Source organism: Physeter macrocephalus, chromosome 1 (assembly GCF_002837175.3).
Source record: "Physeter macrocephalus isolate SW-GA chromosome 1, ASM283717v5, whole genome shotgun sequence".
Taxonomy (NCBI): domain Eukaryota; kingdom Metazoa; phylum Chordata; class Mammalia; order Artiodactyla; family Physeteridae; genus Physeter; species Physeter macrocephalus.
In genome coordinates, this window is record NC_041214.2 from 114462792 (window position 1) to 114473664 (window position 10873).

General features: G+C 37.5%; 1 pseudogene; it reads right to left on the bottom strand.

Annotated features, from left to right (window-relative positions):
- Window positions 1–2529: 2529 nt before the first annotated feature.
- LOC102982446 (60S ribosomal protein L19-like) lies at window positions 2530–3078 on the bottom strand (annotated as a pseudogene).
- Between the last annotated feature and the right edge of the window lie 7795 nt (window positions 3079–10873).

Sequence of the window (10873 nt, forward strand, 5' to 3'; positions counted from 1 at the left end):
CCAGCCTACTTCAAAGAGAAGCCACTCAAATTCTAATATGCTGGTGCCTAGCATTTTGCTATTAGGCCTCTTTAAGGGTCAGATTTATGAACCCTATTCGCTAGCACTATAACCAGTAATTATGTCAACAAGTGGCGGAAGTCCAGCATAAATTAAGTGACGTTGTAAAGTCAATCTATTTCATTAACCCTACCACATCTACATGAGCTCTAAAATAGCAAACGGGTGAAAAATTATTTATAACAGTGTCTGATGCCCATACAAGTTTTGGGAATCCTCTGGAAAAGAACTGTGATTCTCCCAATAATAACCTACAATTTGCAATCACAGCTGTAAATCACTGGGCCACAGAGAAGCAAAATCCCAGCCACTAAATTGTTGTTACATCTAGTATCAAACAACAAACATGGCCATAACCACAATTAGAAAGGATATATAAGATATATTATCCAGATCAGAACTGAAACCTCCCACACAGTGGCTCAAGGACCCATACTAACCATAGATAAATAAGCATCACTGACATGCAGCTCATAAGATGCTATTTGATTAATAGCAACCCTACACTCTTCAGAAAGAAGGCCCTCTGCCTGGGATGCCATCTCAACTTTAGGAAAAACCAGGCATAAAAAGTGCTACCCCCCCAAGGTAAGGGACTTCTTAAATACTAACAAGCATATAGCCAGCCTACTTCTATCCAGCTGAAAACAAGATGAAATTCCATCCAGCTGAGATTAACAGCTACCAACCTACCAATGAGGACATTGTTTCTACACAAAAGAACCAATCTGACTAGAGAAAAAGGTGGAACAAAGTTAATCCTCCTAACTATCCCAGCCAGTGTTTAGTATGCTTTCTCATGTTCTATCTGACTATGATTTGAGAGGGCTGATTTACTTCCTGAATAGGGAAGTGTTAACAGAGTAGATTAATTACCTTTAATTGTTTCATTTTTTCAGAAAGTACTTATGGCATATCATGCTAGGTCCTAAAGAGAATCTAAGAAAACTGACTAAAATACATTTTTTGCCTATAAGGGACATATCCCCCATCCCATAAGGCCTCAACATACACAGTTGATCTTAGGCAGGATATGATGGGACTTCTGAATTGTCAAAGGCATATTTAGATGAGGGGATTAGGGCAGATTTCATTGGTAAATTAGCATTTGAAATTGGCCTTGGAAGGTGAGTAATAATATAGAGAGGTGGAAATGAAAGAAGGGCATTTCACCTGGAGAACAGGTACACACAGGCTATAGGGACAAAATATGACTGGTTTCTCCAAACTGCAGTAAGACTGTTCCATTTGGGAACCTTTTGGCTCTTTCTTCATCAGGAAGTAATAGATGCTGAATCAATATTTGTTAAGTAAAAATATATTTTACATATGCAGTGGTATAAGATTTCCCATAGTCTGGTGAATTATTAGTTTGAGCCTAAGCCATGTCTGGTTGAACTGAAATAGAAGTGAAAAATATTTCCATATTTTTAGAAAATAGAAAAAAGAAAAAAATTACGTATAAAACTACCACACTAACTCATCTGTGTTGGTGATGTGTTTCTTTCCTCTTTTTTTTTTGTATATTGGTGAGGTCATTTTTAAGTGATTAGATAGCAGTATTTTTTTTTAAATTTTAATTTGTTTTATTGAAGCATGATTGATTTACAATGTTGTGTTAGTTTCTGCAAACTAAATCTCAAATATTAATAGAGAAATATGAGTCGTAGGGAAGTAGGAAGTTGAGGGAAGTCCAAATAGCGTAGCAGGGAATAAGGGTACCTAGATAATTTAAATCAGGGAACGTGTCCAGATCTAGTTGAACTTTATTCTTTGGTTGGAATGACTTCTGTAAGTGACTTACAAAGTACTATTGGTGATGTTTAAAGACTATTGGAGAGAAATGCCAAAATACAACTAAAGACTTTTGTATCCTGGCAGAAAAAAATGCAGAAATTTGCACTAGATGAAAATACATATAGTTACACCAACTGGCATCTGAAAATCAAGGGTGGCCATTTATTGGATTGGGAACAACTTAGCACAAGGCTTGGGTGATGTGTTACAAGGCATTACACTCCACATTATCTTCTTTTTAATTTATCTTTCTTAAGTCAACAATTTGGATGAATAGTTTTATACTGTAATCAAAGTCACAAACATCACAAATCTGGAAGGAATAATTAGCATGCATCATGACATACTAAGAGCCAACAGAGCTCGACAGGTTAAATCAAATTGGTTGACGCTAATAGGATGAAATGTAACTAAAGATGAACGTAAAATCCTATATTTCGGTTCAGTAAATCAATAGCCCATAAACAGAGAGAGGGAGATCTCATTGAACAGTAGTTCATGTGAAAAAGACTCAGATTTTTAATTGGTTGAATGTTCAACATATCCAAAGAGCTGACAGAAAAATAAATGCCATTCACTTTTTCCACCTCAGGCAGATAAAAGCTTGTTTTATCGAGCGACGGATCTATACAATTGCAGAGGCCTCTATGTACAGACAAGAGATGGAGAGCTTTAGTTGTTGGTCTCATTCCTCGTGATCTCTTCCTGCTTGGCTTGGAGTTGCTCTCAGAGTGCTTCCTTGATCTTAGACCTCAGTCTGGTCAGCCAGCTGCATCTTGCTGGGCTTGTCTGTTTTCAGCTTGTGGAAGTGTTCCGTGAGAATTCACTTGTTTTTAAACATGTTCCCCTTCACCTTCAGGTGCTGGCTGTGATACATGTGGTGGTCAGTCTTCTTAGATTCATGGTATCTTTTGAGCAGCCAATGCAGAATTCTCATCCAGGTTACCTTCTCAGGCATTTGAACAATGATAGTACATTTTGCATGCCCATGTCCCTATCCCTGCCCTTGAGACAGGCCAAGGTGTTTTTCCAGCATTGAGCCCAGGAATGGACAGTTAAAGGGTTCCAGGTGATCAGCCCATCTTAGATCAGCTTCCCAGTCCATTGTTGGGAATTGACATTGGTGATTTCATTGGTCTCATTTGGGTCTGACCAGACCTTCTTTTTGCTGCAGTGAAGGATAGTGGAGGTGAGCCTCTTTTGAAGCCTCATGGCTGCAATTCAGTTTTCAATTAGCCATTTTAGTGAGCAGATCACAGGAGGTAACTAGTCCTGTTGTAACTTGGCAGTGACTCTTGTTTGAAGGGTCCACCCATCCAACACACACTTACCTAGCACTTCCCAAAGTAGCTGATCAGTGCTACATAGTGATAAAGGTAAACAAAGACTTGAAGAGCTTTTTGTTTAACATTTTATCATATTTGTATTTAATTCTGGTGCCACATTTTTGAGATATTGATGAACTGTAACATAACTGAATGAAGGGGAGTTTTATTTATTTCAATATTTGTGTTATACAGGGTTAACGCCTGACCCAGCAAGGACCCTCCTGGACCCTGTTTCTAGGCTACAGCCAGCACTGGTTGGACTAGTCACTGCCTGGGTCATAGCAGTTGTTAAATATTTTGAATATAACCCTGAACCTATTGAAATGTTAGGGCTGCAAGATATAGAAACTAACGAGTGTCTGCTCTACTCACAAACTCTTTCAGTTTCTGGGAAGACTCAATTATGTCGGGGCAGGTTCAAGCCACATGAGCTGGCCATTCTGGCCATGGGTGATTGGACCAGGGATAGACACTGTACCCAAACTGAGCCAATGAGTTTCTCTCTTCAGAAACTTGACCTGAAAGACACAGCGGTTGGGACTTGTTGGGGCTGAGTCACCATAATGACATCATCGCCCAAAGGGGAAGGTCCATGAATTCCTGGTTCTACCCTATCCAGGGTTTGGATGTTTAACTCTACCAGTAGTAGCTTTCCAATAAATTCTCATTTTTGCTTACATTTGCTAGAGTAGCTGTTTCTTGTAACCAGTACTCTTAACTAATATCCTATATTAGCATGTGGAATGACTACTACTTGTTGTCTTGTTCACAGCCTCCAGCACCAAGCATAGTGCCCAGCATGGATTAGACACTCAAGAAATATTTGCTGCCTCAATAAACAGCTCTCTGTAGGAAGGAGAAGAGCACCTTGAATCTATCTATCTGTCTATCTATCTATCTATCTATCTATCTATTTATGTATCTATCTATCTGATTTGGATAAATATATAGGGTTGAAAATGGGGACATTTCATCCACATTTCTGGAGTATGTATGGTCTGTGGAGGAAAAACAAATTTACGTGCCTCTTGCTTTTGCTCGTAATTTTTTCTTCATTAAAGTTTCCTCCCAACTAAAAAAAAAAAATTGTGTTATAAAGTAGTAGTGCTTAGAAATGCTTATATGTTGATGAAATGGATGGATAAAAATCCTTTACAACAACCCTGCAAAGCAGATGTTATTCCTTCTTAGGGAGGTGAAAAGCAAGGTCTAAGAGAGGTCAAGTCACCCACCTACAGTCACACAGCTAATTAGTAGCAAAGTCTGAATTTTGAACTCATCTCTGTTTGACTCCGAAAATCCAGACTTTTTCTAATGTGCCAATCATCTCATTGTATTCAAATAAATACTTTCCTTTTGTGATTTATTTATGTAAGAATATGAAAAGACCCATAAGGATACAAACATTTAAAATACATTTAACTATACTATGGACTCTTTTATATGGAAAAAAATGAAAAAATACTAAACAAAATATAAAATTTGATAAATAGCAAAAAATCCTGTATATAATATATTTGAAATTTGTTCTTTGTTTCTTCAGGTATGCCTATTTTTTTTTCTACCTTCTTCCCTACAGACTGGAACTTTATTATATATAATTCTAGTACAAGTATGTGAAATTATAGCTTTCAAAATAAATATGGTTTTTATGAGTGAATAAAAAAACACTGTATATGAATTTCTAGGGAAAATATAAATCATTTACTTTAATAGGCTCAAGGAAATAACAACAAGCAGGCATTGTGATTGATATGATAATGGATATGCATATAAATATATTTCATAGAAAATAAAATACACAATGAGTGGGAATACATTAGTATTTTAGACTGCATAATTTCTCTGAAGACATTATCACAAGAACCAAAACCTTGGGAGTTTGGAATTGACGTGTACACACTGCTATATTTAAAACAGATAACCAACAAGGAACTACTGTATAGCACAGGAAACTCTGCCCAATATTCTATAATAATCTAAATGGGAAACGAATTCAAAAAAGAATAGACACATGTATATGTATAACTGAATCACTTTGCTGTACACCTAAAACTAACACAACATTGTTAATCAACTATACTCCACTGTAAAATTTTTAAAAATTAAAAAAAAAAATAAAGTCACTGTAGTAGCCAGTTCCATAGCTTCAATTGACAAATGTTGATTTGTGGTTCATTTAAATGCATGTTTCATTGAAAAAGCATGAATACTACTTTTGAATATTCCCCTTTGCCCACCCAAAACAACCTGGCCATCATCCAACAGAAGGGAAATTGTGATCTCTCAGAAGAGATTTTATTATACAAATTGTATTGTAATCATTTTTCTTAAAATGAAAGCAGACTATTGCATGAACTTTTCTACATTGGTTTTGAAAACACACACACACAACATCACCACCACCATCGACAGCAGCAGCAGCAACAAAAACTTCCTAGCAGTGACCTGTAGTCTGGACAATACTTGGTCAACATCTTAAAGTGCTAGAACTCCTGGACCGCTGGGGAGAAATGCTTGGTATTTAGCATGAAAGCCTTGGCTGTTTCTTAGAGGAATATGTGTTTGGTTTTGATTTCAGCTTAATATGATTCAGTGGCTGGAAACGTGACTGCTAAACTAACAGCCAACAGGAACAAGTCTTTCAGCTGGGAGAGGGTCGTGCAGGGATTAGGCTCAGGTGTTGGGAGAAGGGTTATGAAGGGTGGGTTTCTGTGATCTGTGAAGTTCATTGGCAAGGGCTAAAATGCTGGCTGGCAATGATGGGAATATGATCTTAAACAAATTTTGTGAAGAAGAAAAGTATTTTAAAACATTCTTTAGGCCTTTGGTTTTGAGGCAGGAGATAGATGGGCTCCAGGCTAGGCATTTACAACTAGCCTCCTGTTAACTTTTCCTGAGGAAGGAGGCAGCTGGGCTCTAGGCTAGATATTTACAAGCAGCCTCCCATTTGCACTTCGAGATAGGAAAAAGACAACAGGGACAGGGTAAATAGCCGGTGTTTGGACACTTTAAGATAACAGTCACGGGTGGGGACAGAGAGAGGCTAAACCCTGTTTGAGTAAAGATCAAGAGGTCACATATTTCCCGTCCTTGGGGCAAGGGAGACACTGCACATGTGCAGAAAGGCTCCTTGGGGGTCAAAAAGGAGGGGGCACCACCCCATAATAGGTGATTCCAAGCCCCCGCATAGGCCTCTGGACTGGAATCCATCTTGGAAAAAAGTTGCACACGCATGTTGGGGAGGTGCCTAGGGCAGGTCAGGTGTGGAAAAAGAAACCAGATAATTGGCCAAAGTTAAAAAAAAGACCTGGAAGAACTGCCCTCTATAAGTGAGTTAGACACCTCTTTACTGCTCTCCTCTTCATTAAGGAGGACGCGCACACCCCTTTCTCTCTGGGTGTGTATCTCTGCCTTACTTCTGTCTTAACGGTTTCTCTGTGTGCTCTCCCACTTGTGCTGTACCTCTAATAATAAACTTGTACCTGTTTTTACAATGTTTGCCTCCTTGAGAAATGCATTTTTCAATGGGGGCACGGGCCAGGGGAATTTTGCTTTTAGCTTCTAGACCCTGGTGGACTAGTGGCTAGGATTCCTGGTTTTCATCCAGGCTACCCAGGTTCAATTCTTGGGCAGGGAGCTAAGTTCTCGCTTCAAGCCACTGCTCACTGCTCCCTCTCCGAGATCAGTTTTTCCCATCCCCCTTTCCTCTAAGAAATCTAGACTAATGGATAACATTTTAAAATTTATTTTTTAAAATAGAAACCTATTTTTAAAATTAAAAAATTAATTTTAATTTCCCTATACTTTTATTATCTTCATTCTTACAACCTGGACATGAATAGGAGATTTTAAATGAATAACATGAGCTGTTCTGTGCCATGTTAAGAATGCAGGCTTTACCAAAGGCAGCAGGGTTTGAATCCTGCTTTGCCTCTTTACTCAATCAAGAGGCACTTTGCTAGGCACTGGGAATGTAGCAGTCAACAAGAGAGACAAAAATCCCTGCCATCACACACCACACCGACTAGCTTTAGGACATTAACTATACTGTGACTCAGCTTCCTCCTTTACAGGGATTATAAAGGTATCTACTTCTGGGCATGTCTTAAGCATTAACTGAGTTGATTTACATAAAATGTTTAGAACAGAGTGTAGCACATAGAAAGCATTTAATAAGTGTTAGCTATTACATTTAAGACCTTTGTTGTTATTGGTGTTAACTTGTTTTATTGTGAAGCATAACACACACACACACACACACAATGGATCCCCAGAAGCTCCTGTACCCAAGTCTTTTTTTTCAGGTTCTGCTTTCAGGGGAACCCAGACTTTGACACAGCCCTTCATTGACAATTGGTGAAAATTCATTTCTTATGTCTTTGGGATCCTCTGGGTCAGTGTTTCACAGCCTTTCCACTGGAAAGGGTGTGTGTACTTTGGCCACCAAGCACTTTTCCCATTTGTGAAGTGCTCCCCATCCTTGTGCCTATACCACATTGGGGATGCCCTCTTCTAAGAAAGCAGCCTAGCTATGTTTTAATTATAGCAGGTTGCATTTATGCCACCACTTTCCCAAGTTCTTTATATATATTAACTCATTTGATCCTTATGAGAACCCTATGTGGTGAGTTCTATTATTATCATCCCCATTTTACACATGTGAAAATGGTGGCATAAGGTTGGTTCAGTAACTTTAAATTCCCATAGTTACAAAGTGGTGGAGCCCAGGCCAGCTGCCTTCAGGCTTCTTGGTAATAACTGTTGCTGTTCAATACATTGCAAACAACTCTTTCTACCCTTTACTCCTGCAATACACTCATAAATTAAGATTATAAGACTTCAGAAAGTCACAACGAATCTTCTCCCACTCTGTGGCCTTGCATCTCATTCTTTAATAGGATGTTTTGATGAAAAGAAGTTCTTAATCTTAATCTAGATCATTTTCTCAATCTTATGTGTTTTTTGTGTCCTGGTCATGAAATCCTTCACTACCCCAATATCATGAAGATGTTCTTCTATGTTTTTTTCCAAATTTTTAATTTTTCAAACTCTCACATTTATAGCCAGTTATAGCCCATCTGTAATTGATTTTGTGTTTGGTGAGTGGTAAAGGAAAGTTTCTTATTTTTTACATATGGTATCTAGTTGACTGTGGTAAGCAGAACAATGGCCCCACAAAGATGCCCTTTTCCTGATCCCTGGAACCTCATAATATGCTACCTTCCATGGCAAAAGGGACTTTGCAGATGTGACTCTGAGATGAGGAGTTTATCCTGGATTACCTGACTGAACCCAACCTAACCAAATGGATCTGTAAAATAGAATCTTTCCAGGCTGTGGTCAAAGGGAGATTTAATTAGGGAAGAATAATCAGAGAGAGGCAACACTGTTGGCTTTGAAGATGGAGGAAGGGGGTCACAAGCCAACGTAGAGTGGGGAACATGGATGGCTTTAGGAACCTGGAAATGGCAAGGAAACGAGTTCTCTCCTAGAGCCTCCAGAAAAGGACGTGCAGTCCTGCCAATATTCGATTTTATCCTAGTGAGGCCTGTGTTGGGCTGCTGACCTAAAAAACGGTAAGATAATATATTTGTGTTGCTTTAAGCCACTAAGTTTGTGGTTATTTGTTATGTCAGCTAAAGAAAATTAATACATTGACCCAGCACTATTTATTGAAAAGGGTATCATTTACCCACTTTTCTACAGCTCCACTTTTGTCAAAATTATGTGTTTATCTATTCATTGTCTGTTTCTGCATGTTCTCTTCTGTTCCAGTGGTCTTTTGGTCCATTTTTGTACCAGTATTGCACTCCTTTAACTTCTATAACTTTTTAATGTTTTAAAATTATTTAATAGTTCTGTCAACTAATTCACAGTAGAGCAAATTTTCCCATAATGTTCTTTAACAGCAATTTGGCTTTCCTTACCTCTCTACATTTCAATATAAATTACATAACCACTTGTTAATTTCAACAACAACAATAACAAAACCTCATTGGGATTTTGATCAGTATTGCACTTGCTCCATAGATCAATTCAGGAAACTGACCTCTTTATAATACTGGTATTTAAAACATCTATGGTATATTCTTTCATTTATCTGATCTTCCTTAATTTTTCTTAATAATGCTTGTAATTTTCTGTGTAGAGGCCTTGCATGTCTTTTGTTAGATTTATTCTTGTGTTTAATTTAATTTTATTTTAAATGGCATATTTTAAATATTTTGGGGGGTTTTTTTTGGCTAATGTATACAATTGATTTTTGTATACTATATATACAACTTTTGTATATGGACTTTTCCTGTATCTTTGCTAGTACACTTATTAATTCTAAAAATTTAACTGTAGATTCTTTTGGAATTTTACATATGCAACCATATGACCTGTGAATAATGAAAATTTTAGTTCTTTTCCTGTCCTATAACTTCGATTTCATTTTTTTGCATTATTCCATAGCTAGAACCTTTAATACAGTGCTGAATAAAAGTGGGGAGAGCAGGTATTTGTCTTGTTCTTGATACTAAAGAAAAGCTTTCAATATTTCCCCAGAAGTATAAGGTTTGTTATATGCTTTTTAGAACCACTTTTGATCAGATTTGGAAGTTCTCATCTATTACTAGGTTGTTAGGAGTGGTTTTTTAAATTACACCTTTTATTTTGAGATAATTTGTAGATTAACATGCAGTTGTAAGACATAATACAGAGAGAGTCTGTACCATTTACCCAGGTTCTTCCAGTGGTGCCATCTTGCAGAGATACAGTGTAATGTTACAATCAAGATCTTGACATTACAATCCAACAATCTTATTCAGACTTCTCTGGTTTTATTTATGCTCATGTGTATTTAGTTCTATACAATTTTATCTCATGTGTAAGTTGACCATAGTCAAGACACAGAACGTTTCCATCACCATAAGGATTCCTCATGTTGCCCTTTTATAAGCACATTTCTTTCCTCTCCCTGCCTACTATTCCTAACTCCTTGTAGGCACTAATCTGTTCCTTATTTCTAAAAAAAAATTTTTAAGCATTTTATATAAATCAAATAGATTATGTAGTATGCAATCTTTAGGAATTGATTTTTTTCACTCAGCATAATTCCCTGGAGATTCATCCAAGTTTTTTGACATATAAAGAGTTCATTCCTTTTTACTGCTGAATAGTTTTCCATAGTAAGGATATATCCCACTTTGTTTAAACATTCACCTATTGAAGGATATCTTGGTTGTTTCAGTTTTTGGCTATTATGAATAAAACTCCTATGAAAATTTATGTATAGATTTTTGTGTGAACATAAGTTTCACTTCTCTGGGATAAATGTCCATGAGTGCAAATTGCTGGGTCATATGGTGTTTTCATGTTTAGTTTTATAAGGAAGTGCTGAATTATTTCCCATTGTGGCTATACCAAAGAGTTTTTTTTCTTAAATTAATTTTTATTGGAGTATAGTTGCTTTACAATGTTGTGTTAGTTTCTCTGCTAAAGAATTCATGGCTCACGGGCCCAGCCGCTCCGCGGCATGTGGGATCCTCCCAGACCGGGGCGCGAACCCGGTTCCCCTGCATCGGCAGGCGGACGCGCAACCACTGCGCCACCAGGGAAGCCCAAGAGTTTTTTTTAAACCATGAATAAACGTTGAAGTTGGTCAAATATCTTTGTCATCACCTGTTTAGTTGATCTTATGA